Below are 20,007 nucleotides of genomic sequence, written 5' to 3'. Positions count from 1 at the left end.
CAAATGGTATTTTCTCTTTTACCTTGAATTGCTTTGGAAAATAAGTCTCCCAAAAAATAATCCATGTAACCGTTTAAGCATAGCCTCAAAGGAAAACATTTTTTTTTTGTTTAATCTGCTGTTTCATTCTGTAGCTTATTGTAATGACCTGGAAATTGCAAGCTGGACATAAAACTCAAAGCAAAATGCACCACGATGACGAGGTGAATTCCGTTTCATTTTCTTTTAATTTCAAATACTTCTGCAGGAGGTCAGCTCTGGTACATGCGAGATTACAATGAAATGAAGTTGCCTTCAGCACACCCTGTAAATAGACGAAGTAGACCCTCCTGCGTGGCGTTGTCCCTTGAAATATACAGTACTGTGCTTAAGGCCGAAGTGATACCTGCCTAAAGAATAAGACGAGACACATGACTGACAGATCAGAGCATGTGGGAAAACAATTTCAAGCACGAATGTTGACACAGCACTTCACAGTGGGCCACATACAGGAACACAATGCTGTTTCAGAGCACAAAGATCTGCGTGCAAGTTGTGCAGTTTCATTCCAGGATGAGCGACCCCTTTGACAAACAGAACAATTCAAAGGGAAGGTTTAGAGCTCTCCGAGTGAAGAAACCCATTGAAACCCTTCATCCTCTCATTATCTCAATTAAAAGAAATGACCGTCAATTTCTCATGGCAGATTAAGAATATATTTTCTTTGTAATGACTGTATTCAAAATACGAGTGAAAACACTTTTTTCAATGAATAAAATAATTCGGGTTGGAGGGTTCTTCATAAAAAAGGCTTCTATAAAAACAGCACCATCTGAGAATGTTCTTATTCTTTCTAATTAAAAAAAGTGACAATCATCACAAAAATGTACCTTTTTTTTGCTGGAATTAAATCAAAAGATAACATTCATTTCTGGCTGTTGCCGTATTTTACCTCACGAGCGTAACTACGTTATCAATGTATAGTGTGCTTTTCAAAATGCATCTAATAGTAGAGAAACGGAAAACGTACATTTTTTAGCAATATAATGTGAAAATATGTGACTTCAATAAACCTACTATTTTAGGATACATTTTAACAAGTGGACAATGATAAGGGGTGTGCATAGCATTTGTTTTACTGTGCAGATGAATGGCTTTTGCTTGATAATTATTTTTATGAGATGCTAGCACGATTATGACCAATGCTCATCATTAATTATCTGTGTTTCTGCTTGCTCTGATATTTGTTATGTATATTTGCTATGCTAATTAGCTAAAGAAGTTACAAATTCTCCTGGAATCAAAATGTCAATTCTGATTGCAATGCAAGAAATTACAGTATATAGCAAAGCAGTGCACCCGTCATAAAGGGGCAATAGACACAAGACAGGCAACACAACTATAGCTGCTATTATTGCTACCATTACCCCTGCTAATACCATGATATTTAAGAATTTTAAAGCTAATAGCAAATAGAAGCACTTCTGTGATATTTCAGAAAACATTAAGCTCTTTATTCAGTTTCCCTTTCAGTCATGAATGTGTGTTAGTGAATCACTATAACGAAGAGAACTGTCTATATTAGAAGGAGCTCTAAAGAACATACAGTACATACATACAGTAAGGTAGAGGAGATCATGTATCAACCCTAAAACTGGCGACTACCTTTTAACTGGCATATTTGCTGTTTTGCTGTTTTACTTTGGTTTTTTCGCGATGTAGGCTAAATCATTGTATCAGATGATCTGACAGAAACTTCTATAACTACAAGTAATGAACTTTTCCACAACGTAAAAGGACCTTCCAGCACCTCAACAGTCCTTGAGACTGGAGAATTTAACACTGCAATTTGTCTGCCTTGTTCTTACGTCCCCGTCCGTGTTTTTTGGTTTTTTGTTTTTTTCCCCACTTCTTGTATTCAGGTACCCCTCCCCCATTGGTCCCTCATTACGCCATTGCTGCAGTTGTGACATCATTATCATCTCTACTCCCGGGCAATCAGAACCCAAGATCTTCAGTTTAAATATCTGTAGAAGGGTCAACTTCGGTTAGCTTCGACTCGTGTTCGCATTTGCTCGCTAGTGGTCATGTTTGTTTGATGTTTTTGATTAACTGTGTTTTGTATTACCTTGCCCGTATTTGTTACTTTTCTTTTTACTTTGCTTGTGCTCATTTTGTTACCCTATTCCTTGCTCGTGTATTTTCTTCGGTATTACCCGTTTTCCCATAATCGTGCAATTGGTTCACTCATGTCGTGTTATTGTTAACTGTGAACTTGTTGTACACCAGGGGGAAAGGTAAGGTTGTCGGGTTACACTGTGCACATGCACTAGGGGCGAGTACCACCTTTGTATTTTTCTGGTTTTGGTTCGTTCAGTGTAGAGACGTTAGGGCGAATGAAGACGCCAAAGACCTTCTGTTTCGTGTTTTGGTTAGGTCAGATCTCACCGTCACTGTATTAACTTGGGCAGTTTTGTTATTTTTCTTTTCTTTGGCACCACTCAAGTTCCTTTTCCCTTTGTGTTATTGTGTCCCGTATACGTACCAGTCACTTATTCACTTTATTAAAATCACTCTTGTACAAACGTTTGTTGTCCCTTACCAGAAACCCACCTGCATCCAAACCCATCCTACTGTAAATGTTACACCCCTTTACCCCCTAGACACCTGGGGTCCTAAAACTTGTTTATTGCTTTTGTTTCACATTCAATACATTGAACCTTTGGAACTTATGTTTCTAATAATTTTAGTACCCCGTGTGGCATTCAAAGGAACCCCAAGCAGGGATTTTACAAGCATTATCAGCTCTGGCCCACACAGTAGTGAAGGTAGTGATGTTTGCTGGCCAACCATCAACATCCCTGGGAGTCCTGGGGAAAACATTATTGTGACAGCCTCATCTTGTACTCTATGAGGCTGTGACACTTGCTATGTTGTATTGTGCGAGATTATATCAACCAGTTGCTTTTGTTCTTACTGTACCAATTAATGTTTATAATGTTTTTTGCTAATGTTTCAAAGTTTGTTTATTATAAGTGCAATGGGACTCAGTATGGTGAGCAAGTTACAGAAGTGGCATCAGCCCTTCTGAAATCTAGAAAAGTAAGGCTGTGGTAGAGGACTGTTTTTTTTTGTGTAGTGAAGTCATCCTCTGTCTAGGGAGTGGTGCTGTTTGAACTCAGAGTCCCGGACTGAATCCCAGCAGGACCAGGAAAGCTGTATTCATCACATAAATTAATCTGGAAAAATGAATCAATTTATCAATTTAAATACAAAATGTTTTATTACACTGACACAAGCTTTTAAACATGTTCGTTTTTTTCTCTTCACAGGACAAAGAGTATTCTATAAAATAATAACTTAGAACTCTTCCCATAGTGACAGACTGCATTAAGATACTGGCTTGGACCTATCCTAATGGTGTCCAGATGTCGCTTTAAGCAGGATTGGGGTATGTTAATTTCTGGCCATCAGAACAGACAGTTTTTTTCTCCTACTGCAAAACACTCCAAAGTGTAATGTATTGTTCTGCTCATTAAGTTCATGTTCTGCATGGGAGCACAGAATTATTAATATCTTGATTGCTCCTTTGGAGCAAGCCAAATGAAATACAGTATTTCACTAGAGTAGGCATTATTAGACTTATAAAAATACTTTATTTACTTTATTTTATTTATAAATACTTAATAAACATAAATACTTTCATACATACATGTTACCAATATGTATGTCTACAAGTATAATAAAAGGGTAATACCATCCATTTTACTTACGTACTACACAAGTAGACTGACTCTAAACAGGCAAACCTGAATAATTTACCTGGTATAAGTTTTAATTTATAATGTTACACTTTGGTAAAAATGTGGTAAAACATGCACTGCCATGGTCTGACTTAACATGGTTGACCATTATGAAACATGGCATGATAGAAAATTATTATTTTCTATTAATTCTTTTGGTTCCTATGGATTTGTCAAAACATAAATGTAAAACAAACAAGGAAATAGCTGCTGTGGTCAGTTGACACTGAAATCACTTACATTGTGTGGAATAGAGTATATATCATCATTAGCCAAGGTCTGTCTGTTGCTGTTTTCCTCTTTCTTTAAATATATGTATTCTTAGGGTTACAGAAAAGAGGTGGCCATAATACATTCTACATAAAAGCATTTTTGCAAGTATATCAACAATCAAATCTGTAAGCTGTGCATAACATTCCACTTATTTAATATATACTGTATGTGAATCAATTGTAAGCTAAACAATATGGTTATAAAGGTATGCAAGTCCTAGACATTTTCAGAAGAAATGTGTTGTGTTATGAGGGCTTTTTATGATATTTGTAAATAATGCAACTCCATGAATTTAAAGATTTATACACGGGATGTACAGGTAATTAATAAATGAATTAATTCCAAGCTGTGTCATCTGGGGGCAGATGAGATGTCCCGGTGGGTATACATTTCTGTTGCTTTGTCAACAGTATCAAATTATTCATGAAGAAAGTGCTGTAAAGAATGAACCAAGTTTCAAAGTGTCATGTATGCTGAAAATACCTCTAAATCTGGAATTTCATTTGATTCAAACTGCAGAGTAAACATTTGAGATTTAAATGGCAAACTACAAGCTTACAAATATAAGTACCTACAGTGTGGTAAAAAAAAAGGTCAATCTGAAATTGTAAAGTAGATTAAAACATTTTGTTTTTTCATATAGTAATCCAAAAGTTCCATAAGAAAATATCTCAAGGCTCTAAAAAGTTGCTGAAAATAACAGGAAATTTATGTAGGTCACCACAGAGCTTTAAGCTCCTACTAAGGTACAATACTAGAAGTTCTAAACCTCAACCTTTCATCACAGAAGACAATAACACAGTGGAAAGTGTGGATATGTAAAAGTGTAAGGTAAAATTAATCATATAGCCTATTCACAGTTACACAATCGAGGAAGATTTTTATAAAATGGAATACACAATGAACCATTTTTTCTGAGGTTGAAAAATGTCTTTCAAGCCATTTTTTCTTTCTTTGATTCTGCTAAGTTTGCATTTTTTCAGCAAGCAGCTGTATTTTAAAAGAAAAGATTGTGACTGTCTACATACCAGAAATCTGAAAAATGGAGATACAGCAGGAATGGTAAGTTAATAATCCATTCACCTTAGCCCTTAAAAAATACCTATAATAATTTTGTTATCCAGTGTGACTTTCTATTCCTAGAGTACAATTTTCTAACTTGCATATTATTATGCACTGTACATCAAATAAGGATACACTAGACTGAAGATACTGTACACAGCTATATATTGAAATGCATATTTATTTGTAACTTTGACATTTTTATTATGTATTTTATTGCCACATCAGTAACTAGTGGTTGCGGATCCTTTAAGGCCAATTTCTGTAATTTCATAGTTCGGGATTAATTTAAAATCTGAAAGGGGATAAAGGCAGGAATTATATTTAGGAGAGAGTCAATTAGCATATCTGCATAAACAGTGGTACTGTATATTAAGAAGTGTGAAAATGTATGTGAGAGAATGTGGTCAGTCAAAACAAACAGGGTATTCTGTTATATTGTGAAATTTAACAGCAAAACTAAATTTTGGGCCTAGAGAGAGAGATTTGTATTTACCTCTGACTGTTCTGAACAGCTGAGAAGAACTGATGTCCACAGCATCATACACAGCAGATCCACTGAATCCCCAACCTCTAACCAACAGCCTGGGTTACAAAGTCTCCTTTTTTAGGAACATGCATTAAGCACAGAGCTTGAAGGCTGCTAAATAAATTATTTGTTTCTTTATCTATCCCAACATGTAGTACAATATATAACACTTGTGAGTCATCCTTGAAAAGGCACTCTCTATAGGCAAGATAAAATAAATAAATGAAAAGTTACTGCAGCTGCTCCATGTGGTGTTTTTAATGCCATTCATTTTAACATATTTAGGAAACGCATTTTTAAGGAAAGTTTATGTAAGTTACAAGTTTTTGTAAGTTTATGTAAGTAGGCATTTTTAAGTAACAGTTTATGAGGTGCAAAGTGGCATACAGATACAGTACAGTACATGAGATATGGAGATATGAAATCAGTGGAGAATGGAAATCTTAAACAGATTCTACTTGAAGCACACAACAAATTTATCACCAACAGTCAATCTATCAAAAAAGCAAAAAAAAAACTATTTGAAATGGATCAAAAAGTCAACTAGGAAAAAAATAAGGGTAGTGAAAGCGCTTCACAAAAGTATAAAAAAACAGCATCTAGTTAAAGAAAATAAGTATAAAGATTTACAAGCACAAGTTTAAAAAAGGCTATTAGACCAAGAAAAAGATGGGAAAATTTGGAATTTTGTAATGGAAGCTAAAATAGATAAGAAAAGGTTTGTTCTGTACTAAAACAGAAAATAAATAAGGATGAAGTGAAATCTATGCAGGAAAAGAGTGGCAAATGTACAGGAAAACAGATCATGTTCTGAATAAGAATTTCACTTAAGATTTCACCAAAGAAGAAATCAACATGTCTAAGGCACTATTGTCATAAAAGACAGGGAAGTGTTTTGAGTACTAAAAGCACTTAAGATTAATAAATCGCTAGGCCTCAATGGTATCCAGCCAATTGTATTCAAAATAGAGATGTGATACATCAGCCATTCTTCCAATCACTCAACACAGCAGTAGTACTCCTGGACAGGAGAATTGCTAATGTACTCCCCATCTACAAGAAAAGCGAGAAAATTGAACCAAGTAATTATGGATCAATAAGTCTGACTTTAATTGCATGTAAGGTTATGGAAACAATTATTAGGACTAAATTAGAGCATCACCTACAGTACATAGAAATATGATCCTAGGGGATAATCAACATGGATTTGTATGCCTTGCTTAACCAACTTGTTTGAGTTCTTTGAACAAGCAAAAACAGGGATTATATATAGACCATTTGATAGTGTATTTAAGATTTCTGATAGTTACTCATATAGGATGAGTATAAATAAGATTACTTTTCAAACTATTGGCAGACATTAAGGGAAATGTGTTTTATGTATAGATTACAGACTGGTTAATGCTTACAAAAAAGTACAAAGTGTGAATTCTCAGATTGGGGTGATCAGTAGAGTATACTGTATGTGTACAGTAAATGGTAAGGGGAGTGGTGTACCACAGTTTTTGTATTTATGTAACTGTGCCATGAGATTGAAAGAGCAGAGGAATACTGCGGTAAGATATACAACTAAATTAAGTAAACTAGAAAGATTAGAAGTATGATCTTGAGGGTTGCTGAAAATAGTTAAATGAAAAAGGGACACTCTACTGGACATATGGACTGAGAGATGGAAATATGAATGGGTAACAGAAATTTTATTTTGAAAGGTATAACGAAGTCACAAGACAAAATCATCAAAATATAAGATTCATCCAACTAAGTACAGCAGTTAAACATACAGTACACTGATAGGCTGCTATGAGAAGTTGCCAATTACATCGCCAGATATAAAGTCTACATTGAACAACTATCTTCAGGAAATATCTGACAGGGTCTTCTCATATATTCACAAAGTCAAAACAAAAGGAACATTGATATTTTTCATATAAAAAAGTGTCAATCCTCGGTATCCTTATACATAAGCGTGTCCACTTTTTCATACTTTTGTCCTGGATGTTCCAAATCAAAACAGCAGACAACTAGTACAGGAAAAGAGGAGAGGGCAAAGTGAAGCACACAACACTCCTGCAGATGTGGCAGAACTCAACACAGGCAGTTGTTCTGTTCACAGGAACCATCATCCATTATCTGCACAGCGTGGGGTACAATGAGAGCAGTGTGAAGTGAGCCAGCGCTCACCCCTCTCAATGTCAGCCACCGACACTGCAGTGCGAGAAACAGATGCTACCACGTCCTCCTGCCTTATGAAACAATGTCCCTTTTTATAGCTTCGAACTGGGTACCAGAATGTGAAAACAAACAAACTGCACATGATCTGAAGGCAGGGCAAAACTGGGCTTTAAGCCAAGATCATTTATAGCACCCAAATGAGCTAGATGAGCCAAAGTGTCTCCTTTCCTTTGTAACCTTTGTGTTCTTCTGACACTTGGGTGACTGAATATTTGATCTAAATCCTGGTGACTTGCACAATGATCAATACACTTTTTCAGACATATCTGTTGTTTCGTATCATATGCCTTCTGTTATATCATACAGTAGGTATCAGTACAAATAATAGTCATAATCGTACAGTAATTAACAGAAACTGTGACAAATAGTCAGATCAGTTGCCGATGGAGTCCAGGACAAGACATGCCTTAATAGATATTTAGGACTGTGAATGTGAAATCCCATGATAACATGATCTACAATATTAGGGGTGCTTGAGCACACCCAGTACACATGTAGCTAATGCCTATGCTGGTGTTTCTGGAGATTTTCCAGGGTTCTTTAAAGCAGCAGTAATTCAGGAGCTGGGAGAAGCTGGTAAAGCTGAGCTGGAATGAAAATCTGCAGGCACACCAGCACTGAGGTTAGATTGCCATGGGTCTAGGGCTTCTTGATCAGCACTGCTAGAGACCTCTCTCACGGTTGAACTTTTCAGTAGGAGGTGGTCCAAGAACTTCTGAAATTAATAATACGGTTAAACCTGTAGCCCAGTCTGGGGATCAAGTACATTCAGTGAAAAGAATCATACACTGTAAAAGCAGAGGAAACATAAACAGCAATACAGCTCATTTTATTTGGAAGTGAGAGTACCCTCCATGGTAAACTGTTTGTGGTGGATTCACTAATACAAAAGAGGTTTCATTTCTAAAAAGTGTTCTAGCTTAGGGCAGCTAAGTTATTGCAACATTTGAAGCACTGCAACACTGAGTCACTTCTCTGTCTTTCCACATGGCTTTTAAATCTAACTTGCTTATGTTACTAGGCATGGCAGTGGCCCCGTGGAGCACATTTTGTACACGGTATGTGACACAGCACTTGTGCTGCAGATTATCTACAAAACCCATGATCTATTCCAGGAGCACTGCCTGCAGTGCTGAGACTTCTCTGTCCCAATTTGAAAAAAATCATCAAAGTGCTTCCTGCCGTCCCAGGAGACGAAATCAATCTTAAAACCTAATGAACGAGTAAACATGCTGAATCGAATTAATGTTAAATTGAATTTCATTAATGATATAAGTCTCTAGAAAGTCTCGCCAGTACAGCGAGAGACACTTACTGGTGCTTATCCATATTTACTTTCCCCCTCTCAGAAGATGGGCTTTTGATCAGCTTTCGCTTGATCAGCTCTGCTTTCAAAATAAACAGGAAAAATCCACAAGACTATGTTCACTTGCAACACAAAGTAATTAAATGGATTGTCCATGTGTTGCAAAGCAGACAGTAGCACAGAATGTAATACAGAGTGTATATAAAATGCTCAAATGACAAGTCTTGCAGAAGGTATAAAAAATCGCATTAAAATCTTAAAATGTAGGAGACCAGTAAATCATAGTGGGTAGCGAAGGTGCTGTGTGACCAGATCACACCACCGATGCCTCCCTTCATTCTGCAAATGGAAAGAAACTACAGTACATGTGGTACTGTACACTTACACATTACACTGTGTCAGCTAACGATATTTGCATTTCTACTGCCTAACACTATACCCAAGAGCAACAAATATAGCACGGAACACTCACAAGTGAATTTATTATTCATGTCCAAGATCTGATCCTCTAAGGAGAATAGGAGTTTGTGTGTTGCAAGTACTCTGACACACTTTACAAGAACTAAGTCCTGCTGCACAAATCACTCTTGATTCCTTTTCAGCACGAACGTTTTCCCCTTCTGTATTAGAAACTTTACACCCCTGTTACTAAACAAATAAGTGTCCTCCCCTTAATAAAAAATATCAAGTAAATCAATGTATCTTACAAATATTGATTTAGCCCTTCAAACCCTTTAAAATGTAATTTGGGTTTCTGTTCTTCTTATCTTCACTACCTGTTTTGAAGTTTAACATTAGCACACAATGTGGGTCCAACTGACATACAGTACAGTACAGTTTTGTATGAACATTCAAAGCAAATGATTTCCTAGATACAAACGTCTTGAAGAAAAAGGTTTAACCGTTGTGATATAAAAGAATTAATCGCAGTACAATGCACAATGCTTGTTTTATGAAATTAACACATTCAAACGATTAAGAAATCCCTTTATTTTATTTTAACCTATTCTATTTTAACAAAGAGCCAAATTGAAAAAAAAATAGCAAGCACCCTATTGGGACAGCACGATTTTAACTACACCTCCGTGATACAGTGCGCTGAACCACCTACAGCAACGTAAAGCAGTGAGCACAACATTTTGCTAGGGTAAAAAGAAAGGCATATTGCAGTCAATCCCTTGTTCATTGATTTACCTTAATCTATCCCATAAACTCTATTTATAATCAATAGGCTCAATAGCCGTAGAACCAAATCAAATTGAGAGACTCTTAAAGGAAAGCATACAAAGCCTGAGCAATTTATTTTGGTCAAATTGTATCCAAATGACCTTCAAAAATGGTAAACTGTAAAGATTTGGAGAAGCTGTTCTTACATATGTTAAGCTCAACAGACATCACCGATTACTGAATGTCATGCTTTTTCTAAAAATTGTAACATAACAGAGGTCTTACAGTTTGGTTTCAATGTGTTACATTAAAAAAGTGATTGGAGAATCCATTAAGTTTTAAAATACAAATGAGCACTTTCAGCACAAATCCATGTTTTACTTCAATCGTGTCACAGAACTGGATATATTCCTGATATCCTCCTACTGTATAGTAAGTAGCATCATTGAAACAGCAATAAAAACCAGCCAAGGCTAATTAAGACCACAGCCAAGTTTTTGTGATAGTCTTTAACGCTGGAGTTGAAAATTTAAAGGGCGGAGTCTTGCCTTTTCTACAGTTATGAAGGAATTCGGTTGATGTGGATGCACTCTTTTTCTTTGATGGAATTAGTTTTACTGTGTGATCACAAAAGGTCCAAAAGGCCACTTTCACTGACAATCATGTTTAAAAATTAAGCTCTCCTTTTCATTTAATCACTTACCATGACTCCACTGCCTTTTATGCCTTGTTACAATGTGCAACAGTTAATAACCAATATTCAATATTGCTACAGTATAAACAGTCAGAGGGACAACACAGCTGTAAGCATGTCCAGGACTGACCTCATGAGCTCAACTGAAATGTGAAATTGTCATTAGTTGTTTATTAAGAAGTCTATTGCTTTGAACATTAGACAGCTGCTTTGGTAAATTATCAAATGAAAAAAAAGTTCCATCAGATTCTGATGCCATTTAAATGTCTAAAGGTATGATTTACATCACAAAATTATTTATAAATTGAACATTTTTAAGTTCAGCAGTTTTTTTTCCTACAAAAAAAAAAACAATGTGCAGGGGCTCGATTATACCTACTGTATAAGATGATTTCTTCTGGATTATTTACCCTGGTTTACATATTTTTAAATGGTCAATTTTTTAGCTTATGTGTCCACATAATACACCAAAAAATCTATATATCATAGTGAATACTGTATAACAACTGGGGAATTGCAGAACAGCTGAGGAAAAACGCTAAATACAGAAATATTTCAGAGGTACAAATGAACTGCACTCAGTAATAAAGGTCATAAATACGTAAGGACCCTGACTGGATCAACTATTATATGTGGCTCTATAGATAACCATAGATAACTGGTCCAAAATGAATAGCTGATGTGACTGAAATTCTCCCATGGGTATGTATAGCTGGCCTAAAGGCTTCCAGGGCATTCCACGCAACAATCCTTTTGGCTGGAACTTAGACTGGGAACCTTTAAGCTTGCAGTGCTTTTAGTTTCCCTCACTGGAACAGGGGCCAGCGGGGTGAGCTGAGGAGACAAACAACCATTTAGGACACAGAGGCAAGACGCAACATTCCTTTAGCAACAACAAAGTTAAATGACTCCACAAAGTAAGTCTTGGAAGACTTTTAAGGAGTTAAACATTTCAGTTTTTCAACTCCAATTATCTTTTTAGTGTTTGCACCTCACATGGTAAAAAATAAACTAATAACATGTTTGAAAATAACATGTTTTATACTGTATCCATATTAACTGCAAAACAATTTGGCAGTTAATGGCTGTATTATCGAAAACTGGCTTTCAGGAAATGTGCACCCACCCAGTTATTGCTAAACTTAATATTGTTTATATAATAATTAGAAATACTGCCTTTGACCAATGAGTAAATACCATTTGCAATTCAGCACGTAATGTACTGAAAAGTCAAACTTAGTATAGAGTTGAGGTAGCCTTTTGGTTTCCAAGGTACCGTACATGATTGGGATTAATCTTGGGGTTAATGCAAGGGTTTTTTGGGGCACAAACGGAAAGTACAAAATAAAACCAGGTGCTGTGAGGGAAGACGAGAAGAGAGAAGAAGAATATTCATAAGAAAATAAAATTATTTTATATATATATCGCTTTTTATTATAGCTTAAGTAGTACTACCTCATGGAAAGTATGATATAGAGATTGAACATCCTCCCATCTAATTTCTGACTTCTTAATCCAATTCGGGGTGGCAGGGGAGCCAGAGCCAAGCGGCAAGGTGCACAAGCTGGGTGAGGGGATGCCAGTCCATCGCAGGGCAGACGCAAACACAGTCACGCTCACACTCACACCAGGGCCAGTTTTCCCAGAGGCCCATTAGCCAACCAGTATGTCTTTGGACTGTGGGGAGGAAAGCAGAGCACCAGGGGGAAACCCACACGAACATGAAAAGAACATACAAACTCCATGCAGGCAACAGCACCGCAGGTCCAGAACTGAACCCAGGGCCTCAGTGTTGCGAGGCAGCAATGCTGACCACTGCACTACCGTCCCAACCTACAGATTGAACACTACACATTAAACGGCATTAGAAAATGTAATTGCAAGCGGACATAAAAAGGATGATCTGCCGTAGGTCTGTCTTTTAATCACTCCTTCTCTAAAACATTCGAAAGCCTAAAAGTCCTTTCCATATTCCTTTGACCGTGATCTCTCTTGGCTGGTTGCTCCTTCATCGCCATATCAACATTAATCTGGGACTGAAGCAGATGTGAGTCTCCCCAAAGCTGCTGCCTGTCATCTCCCTTTCTATTTCTGTTGAGACTGTTCTTGAACAGGAACATCCGCTGCTCCCACTCTCCAGCCTCCTGCTCGTGAGTGCTGCTGGTTAACCCTTGAAGACTAACACCTTATCCTGTCATGATACTCTGCTGCTTTTTCTTTACTCCAGCATTTCTCTGCAAACCTATTTGCAGAATAACGCATTACTTATTATATTTATTTATTATTGATACAAATAAAACAGACAGTTAATTCAGCACGTTTGCATGTTTATCTGGAAATGCAGTACATATACAATTACCCTACACAGCGTATTTAAAAAATAAAGACGCATAATCCTGTACGTAATTTTACAATATTCCTTGGTTGATTCAGTATCTTACAGATAAAATATGAAGTCCTATAATTTTTCTACAATATCTTAGCTACAGTATATATAAATATAGGCTAAAAAGAAACTGACATATATTGTATGTGGAGATTGATGATGGACACAAACTCATTATGCAGCATAAATTAATACAAACAACTAAAATTAAATTAGAAATTAGAAATATTTTAACAGGATTTTTTCCCAAAAGAACTTTCAATTACAAAGGTTAGGGAATATGTGTTGATGCAAAAAGTCATTAGAAATATTTATGATTAAATTTAGAAATATTAAAGTTTTCATAGTGTCAAATGTAGCCAAATCTATCTCAAGTTTGTGCTCTTCAGACGTACAGTAGACAGCTTTTGACATTAAAGAGAGGTCATCCTTTATTTTGTAAAACTGCTTTAGTCACACCTCTGTGAAAAAGCAAATACTGTATAGAACATAAGGCCATATTTGTTAAGTAGTTCCCAGTAAATTGCAATTTTATATTTATTATTTTGTGAAAGAGACCCTTCCCCCACAATACCATTGCCTCTGCCAGCAGTTAATAATTAATAACTCAGAACACATAAATTGCAACATTGATCACACAAAACCATAGTGACAATTGCACCTTATAGAGTGGAAATACAGTATGTTTTAAATTGTCTATCCTCAGACCTCAAGAAAGGTCCTTTGATCATTTCAATTCTTTCACCTACTGGTTGAAATAGAAACTATTTTCATAAACCCTTGTATTATTAGGACATTTTGGCTAAAAAATATGTTATTTTGTAAAATCACCTTAAATGATAAAGAAATTATTAAAACACGTACTGTATTTTTAAATATCTGCTGTAGATTTTCATTTTTAATGAAGCTTCATTATTTATAAATCTGGTAATCATTTCACAATAAAAGGTTTCATTAAATCAATGAGACTACAGGTATACAGACCATCCAGGCAACATTTAAAAACGTCAGTTAGGAGTATGCACAACAATGCCATAACTGTAAGCCAGTAATTAGTTCCGGAAACATACTTTTTGTACTTTTGTACTTTTTGTCCAAGTACGTACAGTAACTAAACACAATGCATTTCTATTCATGTTTCTGGATTTTGATCAATATAATCAAGGGACTTTTTCACCAAATTCCTGTTTTTGTCACCCGCTACAGGCATTCAGATAACATATCATTCAAGTATATCAGAGTCATTTTTACAATTAAAATTCTCCATCTTTCCATTACAGAGAGAAGGTCTAATAGAAGTTCTCTCACCAGAAATCTCATATTTTCCCCTAGTCATGCACAAAAAAATCTTGCCTACTATACAAACAGCACATACAGGGCTTCCAAGTGTGCTAAATAAGCACATTTTATGCAACACAGCAACTGTAGATTAGACTGCTCTCCAAATTTCTACTCCAAAGAGTACAACCATATAAACTCGCTGGATTTTCGAGACTTAAAAAAACACCAGTTTACACAAAGCCTCCTTTACAATAGCATGTGGGTCAAACAAATTAGCCTAATTTTTATCCACACTGTGCAGATTAAATTTTTTTAGTGAAATGTATCGGATTTTACCTACTGTGCACTTTAAATATGATGGTAATCTTAAAATTACAAAATGTGTTACTGTCATAAACATTATGATCAACACGGAAAGTTCAAAATAGAAATACAAATACAAATTGTATTTTTGTACAATACAAAACAGTTCGAAATACAAAACAGAAAGTTCGAGACATCCACAAAAAGCCCTGGTTTTCTATTTAAACCTCTTATGTGCACGGGAATAATAATTGTATTGAAAAACACAGACCACTAGTGCTGAAACACTGAAAGTGGGACTTCAAAGGTTAACAAAGGGAGAGGGACCATTGTAGACAGTGGTCTTAATTAGATTTACCAATTCCACCTCCTAAGCTACACATGTGACTCACATGTTCAAGATAGCACATACTGTACCTTGCTAGGTGTATGAGGGAAAGCAATAGTTCTTCTAGCAGCTGCATCTAGAAGAAAGCCTCTCAGCGTTTCTCAGGGGTCTAGCTACAACCACATGATGCCTCCACTACACAAACTCCCAAAGGACCTCATTTTAGCACGCACTCCTCCAGTATTCTGACAAAGGCACTTAGAAAATAACACATGGCAAACATGTTCCATTACTGTATTTCTTTTTTTTCGGTTCTTTCAGGGTTGACTTTAGGGTTACTCTACAGTACTTCAAGATAAACCACTCGCTTTAAATTTTCTTGTGACGTTACCCATATTACCAATCATTTAGCTATAGAGTTTGAACAAGGAGAAGGGAACATACAGTATGTGAATATCTTTATGAAATTAAGTATCTGACAGTGCCTTGATAGGACATGGCATCACTTAAATTCTTTCCAGCACTCTTGGGCTCAGCATCTCAGGATACCCCAAAATGTGAGATCTAAGACTTTTAAACAATATCATAATTATCCGTATTCCGAAGAAAAATAATCCAAATTAACCAAAAGTATAAGAAAACAAGTAACATTTTTCAACACAATTTAAATGAGCTTCTTTTTCAAATTCATGTTGAATGACAGGATTTCTAACAATGATTAGACTACTACTTATGGTTCTCATATAATGAAAATCAGTTTAATCAGTTTAAGACTTTCATTGGAAAAACTCAATTATTTATTCACACAAAATTCTGAAATTTCGGAAAGTGTGAACTAATTCTAACTTCTGTTGTCAAAGCACTCCGTCTACACGCATGTATTGTGACAAAAAAAATAACATGGTACCCTCCTGAATTAGTAATAACTGCACAGAAAACTGTCAGTCATTATATAGCCTATAATCACATTCTTACTTTTGACCTCACTTTTAACCTAACTTTTCTTAAACCAGAAGGAAATTTGCAGAAACTAAGAAATCCACCTCTTACAGCAGTGCATTCCAACATCTCATTATCCAAAACATCTAATTTACACAGCTGCACATTAAACTGAAGTCAAGTACGGTACCTTTCTCAAGGATACAAAAGCACAGCCCTCCCAGGACGTGAACTCCCAAACTTCTAGCGATGAGTCCAAAGCTCTAACCACTGTTCCAAACTGCTGCCCTACAGAATAACCTTACAAACCCTTGCCACTCTTTTGACTGTTGCAATGTTCTATTAAAACATGACAAAAAATGCTCAGAGCACATCTTTGGTGGCATGTCAAATTCTTTATACTTCACTGGCCTGACTAACTATTAAAATTCATAACAAGCAGGTCAAGGATATGTTTTAGTCAAGTCCCCGCTGCACCAGAAAACATTGAGATAAGCAATGGGACACACCTGCCTCTATTCCCTGAGCAATTCCCACATAAACATGTAGTTTATAACCTCGACACGATAGCTGAAAAGGCTGTACCCTTTTACAGAGATAGTAACACCAAATTTCCTAATAACAGCTTCTGAGCAATGCTTAAGTACTTCAGTTGGCTTTACCATCTGGATGACTGGGCCTGAGTGGTAAATGCACACTAAGCTCAGCTGCACAGTTACTTATGTATTAGGACAATAGTTATGTACAATAAAAAACGTTGGAAATGTAAAAAATGAATGGTCCAAAAACAAATTAAGATAAATCCTAATGAAAAAAATCATGGATAAGATAAAGACAGCAAAGTGGCACAGTGGTTAGCACTGCTGCCAGCACTGGGGCCCTGGATTCAGTTCCAGACCTGGGGTGCTCTCTGCGTGGGGTTTGTATGTTTTCCCCGTGATCACATGGGTTTCTTCCAGGTGCTCCGGATTCCTCTCACAATCCAAAGACATACTGGAACTGTAGGTTAATTGGCTTCTGGGAAAACTGTCTCCTGAAGTGAGTGTGTGCGTGTTTGGGTTTGTAGCTATCTTCCCTGCTGACAGATGGACTGGCGTGTCGTCCAGGGTGTACCCTGCCTTGTGCCCACTGCTTGCTGAGATAGGCTCCGGTTACCCTATGACCCTAAAGTCCTAAACAACTGGATGAAGTGGTTAGAAAATGGATGGATGGATGGATGAATGAGTAAGATAGACACAAATACTTTAGTGTCTTACATATCCACATGGAAACAACTACAGTAGCTTAGATAGTTTGAAGAACTGGTGACTATAACCAGTTCTTCAAACCAGCTAATTACTACAGTCCTGTGCCGATGTATAGTAGGAGAATCAAAGACAAATACACCCGTATCTCTTTCAACTAATGTTTCTAAACCTCCACCAAATGTAGAGAGTGAAGAGGAAAATGTCATACCACTCATTTCATACTGAGTGTTCTCATGACATTCCACTAACTACTATGGGTGCGGGCTAGCACAGAGACATGTGTGATACAGTTCACTGCGCCTTTATTTGTGCATTGTTTGCTATTGCATGCACTCTTTTTGTAAGAATAAATGTGGTTTGGACTTTATCGTAACGGTATTAAGAAAATGAAAATTGTGAGTGTGTGTGTAACTACGCAAAAATTAAATGAAGTGGTTACTGTACAGATATCATTAGTTATGATAAACAATATCTACATAGGTAATGAAACAGCTTAGCAGTGTTTTCTCTTACTAAAAACGCAAAGCACAGTATTAATGTTTAGGTATTGTAAGTTTTTGGTGAAAAAAGTAAAATTAGGGGTGACATTTTTGGGGTCTGGAACGGATGATTATTTTTCCACATAAGAAATAATGGAAATAGGTTTTTCTTTTTAAGAATTGTATCTATGCAAAAGGGATTCAGGGAACTAATTACATTCGTAAAAAGAGGTAAGGGTGTAGTCTCCGAGCTGTCAAATCAATTACTTCATTTTGTACTGTAGTTCCAACATGGTTTTGGTTGATCTTATGTGTGAACTGAGGACAGACATGACTCGTAATGATGTGGTCTGGTCCTGCATGCACACAAACAGTGACAGCTAACGTCACACCCAACAATTCTACTGGCACTCATCCAGCTGTATGCCACTGCTGGGAACTCCTGGCCACATCTGGGAGGTGGTACAGTCTGGATTGGAACCAGCAATATCCTAATGCCGACCCCAAACTCCATGCAGAAAGTAGCCTGCGATAGCTGAATGGCAAAGCATGAATTCAAAAAATAATTACACTGAAACCTGGTGCTAGATTCTGTCTTATTTCGCGTTTCAGAAATGAAATATTTTTAAACAAAAATATCAAAAGTCCCTATCATCTAATGTACGCAGCTCGTAACTTCTAATAAGGTTACCCCTTCGAGTAATACATATTTACCTTGCTAAAATGTTAGGGGAAAGGTACAACATGATATATCAAAGGGGCAGAGAGGCAGGGAAAATTTGGAAATATTTATCTTACAGACGAAAGCATTAGAACCTTCTTTGCCCTTCAATAAAGCTTTATGTACAGTAAAAACACAGGGTTAAACCCCACTGAAAAATCTTAAAAGAAAATAAAAGACTGCTCAGGACAGCCCCTCACAAGCCTGGGGAGAAGATTCAAGTCATTTGCAAAACAGGCCGTGAGTATTTAAAAATCCAATCAAACATCATTGCTGTGCTTTCACATCTGAAAATTACCTCTACAAACAGCTTAAGCACGGCTTTTACAGAGCATGCACAAAATCCCATTGACTTTATAGGGACTAGTAACACTGCACCTTTTTAACCATGGCCATTCTCCTATGGATAACATTGCTTAAAGAAATCTCCTCTCTTGCAGAGCAGAGGGAAGAAAGTAAACACTAGTAAAAGGTTAATTGAGATCATCCTCGGATAAAATTAAATGAAATGCATAATCAAAAATAAAAATAGAAACGTGATGGGCCCAGACACTTAAGACATAAAAATGCTATTAGCATAAGGAAAAGACATGGTCCAAATGAAAGTCTCTTGTTACATAACCTAATTAGTATTTCCATATCTTGAGCTGACATGTATTTATTCTGTGCACAAAGACACCGTGAAAATGGAAGATTTCGATTATTAGGGCAACAGTCCAGAAGCAGGACATCAAAACAGAATCTTGCCTTTCGGAAATACTTCAAACTGGATAATCAAAGATAAATAGGAATAAGAAAAAATAACAGTGTAGGAAATGGCCTGGTCTAAAGTTACATGTTCACAGAATGCTTTATAAACTATAAAGCACAAATTGCTACAATTCCATCCCCAAAATAACACTTATTAAAACTTTTGTTTAAAAAAAACACAGTATGTTAGAAATGCTGCAGGAAGCAATTTTGCATTTTTAAAAGAGTACAGAAAATGCCTCCTTTTGGGTGGGCTGTGGTACAGAACTGACCCTTGCACTGAGCGATACTTCAGCTGCCAGGCTGCACATGCGGCTGAAACACACTGAAGCACACGTATCTACCCCCCTCGCCAATTTAACAGCCTCATCATTTTAAGCATTAATGCCGTTCGAGAGCCCTCCCCACCCCCAGCCCCCCGACTGAAGGACATTTTCTATTGCATTTCCCAATATGACTTCACAAAGGCTAGCAATCAATAAGCGAGTCCCCCCTTCGGCATGAATACGCTGCTGATCTGCCAAGGGG

At 36.6% G+C, this 20,007-nt stretch overlaps 1 protein-coding gene and 1 long non-coding RNA gene across 42 annotated transcripts in view; one reads left to right on the top strand and one right to left on the bottom strand.

Moving 5' to 3' along the window:
• Positions 1–20,007, bottom strand: part of rims2a (regulating synaptic membrane exocytosis 2a) — a 267,753-nt gene that overhangs the window by 164,007 nt on the left and 83,739 nt on the right. The window lies entirely within an intron of this gene.
• Positions 4,859–20,007, top strand: part of LOC148651065 (uncharacterized) — a 45,802-nt gene continuing 30,653 nt past the window's right edge. The window contains exon 1 of the long non-coding RNA XR_015925650.1: positions 4,859–5,117. This is a non-coding gene — a long non-coding RNA (uncharacterized LOC148651065). The remainder of the gene's footprint in view (positions 5,118–20,007) is intronic.

Source organism: Lepisosteus platostomus, chromosome 12, assembly GCF_059453375.1.
Source record: "Lepisosteus platostomus isolate fLepPlt1 chromosome 12, fLepPlt1.hap1, whole genome shotgun sequence".
Classification (NCBI taxonomy): domain Eukaryota; kingdom Metazoa; phylum Chordata; class Actinopteri; order Semionotiformes; family Lepisosteidae; genus Lepisosteus; species Lepisosteus platostomus.
Note: the sequence above shows the minus strand (reverse complement) of the source record. Positions and strands in the feature narration are given on the sequence as shown.